This window comes from Apium graveolens, chromosome 7 (assembly GCF_009905375.1).
Source record: "Apium graveolens cultivar Ventura chromosome 7, ASM990537v1, whole genome shotgun sequence".
NCBI lineage: Eukaryota > Viridiplantae > Streptophyta > Magnoliopsida > Apiales > Apiaceae > Apium > Apium graveolens.
In genome coordinates, this window is record NC_133653.1 from 85913901 (window position 1) to 85916443 (window position 2543).

A 2543-nucleotide genomic window follows, 5' to 3' on the forward strand; every position below is an offset into this window, starting at 1 on the left:
TCTTAGTACCCGATGTCAATGTTGATAATAAACATTGGTTATTTTCTAAAAAACCCACGTTAATATGATAAATAGACATCGGTTGTTTATTTTTGAATCGATGTTATTACCATGTTTTCATGTGCTAGTATTCCTTTATTAACATCGAATATTTTGTTTTTATGATGTCTTTGTGATTTTAAGGCATGCTTTTATATGTGTAAACTGATGATATTTATGGGTTTTAACATCGTATCTAATAACAATGTGATGTAGTTTCTATTATAATTAAACTGAGCATCTCTGTTTTTGCATGAACCAGAAAACTCCATATGGTAAAATCCAATCAACCAACAATTTTCCATCCAACCAACCAACAATTTTCACCCCATCAACCAACAATTAACCTAGATTCAACCAACAACAGTTTTTATCCATCAACAACCTAAAACATCTACTAGAAAATTCTGAACATCTACATCAACCAACCAACAACAAATATAAAGCAAAATAGTTCTAACACATTGTCAAACATGCATCTTACAAGTTCGATCATCAAGTACATTATGAAACCAGAATTTACAGTAGGCAGGCAAGGAAATTTACAATCTACATTTTGTCTTGAATGCAGTCGACAACATCACAACGAACCTGGTCCAGCTCCTCTAGAGTGTAAGACTTGCGAGTCTTGGTCGCCCACTAAAAATTGAGTAAACCGAAAAGCGAAATCAGAAAAAAAAATATCTAAAATGCCACATTCAGTCATACAAAAATGAATGTACAGACCTTAGAAGTAAAAGAAATTTCCGTGTCCTCAATAATTTCCTTCATGTACCTCATGACTACATAATCACATTCAACCCCACCAGGCTATTCGGGGATCCCTGTTAAGATAAAAATAAAAAAAGCTGGCTTTACAAACTGATCAAATCAGAATTATTGTCGTACTATAAAAATTATAGTAAATTACTTACTACGAGATTTTGATTTTAGGAGCTTTGTTTCCCCTTCCTTTTTGAGAATTAACTTGTTTTATTGCTGCATATTATAATGACACAGTGTCAAGAGTCATATTTGAATTCAAGAATATATTAAAACAGCCTAAAAAATAAAAGGAATAATATTACTCTGATAAAGCTTTTTCCAAATCATCAAAATGAGTTGGATGAGGCAAGGGATTGAGAATGTAAATGTCGCCATCCCATATTATGACCAGAATCCAGTGGCAAATATATATTATAATTTACACAAGTCGGATTTTTTTAAAAATAGCCTAAAAACCTAAAAGAAATTAATTTAATAGATAATATGCATTTAAATATACTTACTGATGATTATGTGGCATGAAGAATATGTGATTTTGATTACCTCGTTGAAATTCAGCATTCAAATTAAAGTTGGCGCCAGGATCAAAATATCCATACAGGACCACATCATCATTCTTGCAAACCCTCTTAATTGTATTATGCAAGTGCATATACTATGTGGGAGAAATTAAAATTACTAGCAGAGCTATTGTGCGATAATTCAAACAGTACCTATAACCACAAAAATAAATTACTTACGCCATATACGCAGATATCGCAACTTGTCCAATCATGTCAAACTCTAACAATGCTTTTAAATTCTCATGCAATATATATATATTGTCTTCTCAACTCCAAACACATCAGAATCACATGGAATAGGGATCGATTCCCCGCTGGCTTTCATAAATGTTGTAGCATGTTTGTACAATACCTTGTATTGGCGTGGCACTTTCTCCAAATCAGACATGGATACACAATTTTTTATGTTTGATCCATGTCCAGAGGGAAGTTTCATAGAAAAGAATGAGTTCAACACTTTTTTTTCCGGCCTTCGACAAAGTAAAGGGGAAGGGGGCAGATAGGTCTTCTTTTCTCCTACTTGAGGAGCTAAATCATGTCTAACACCCATATCAATCATATCACGATGTGCCGCCTCACTATCTTTTGACTTTCACATATTTAATAACATCCCAAGCAGATTATCACACATTTTTCTCAATGTGCATAAAATCGAGACAGTGGCGAACATGATGATATTTCCAATATTCTAACTCAAAGAAAACAGATTTTTTCTTCCATGGACATTCAACCTTCTTCAACTTCTTCACCTCTTTTCCAAAATAAAAATTAATTCATTCCTGATGCGCTAACACTTCTTCTCCGGAAAGGGGTTGACATGCGTTCCCCAACTCTTGTTGTCCGTTAAAGGCCTCCTTCTGCCTCCTATAAGGGTGATGCCTAGGTAAATACGGCGATAACCTTGGAAGCACATCTTCCTACTGTGACTTAAATATTTACCCACAATATCATCACCACAAATTGGAAAACTCTTATAACCCTTATTCATGCAGCCTGACAAGTTTCCATATGCTGGAAAATCATTTATAGTCCACAACAAAATTGCTTTTAGAGTGAAATATGATTTACTATAGGCGTCATAAATGTTTGGTTCACCTTCTTCCCAAAGTTTTTTCAGATCATCAATCAACAGTTGTAACTAAACGTCGATGTTATTTCCCGGCTCATGTGGACCAG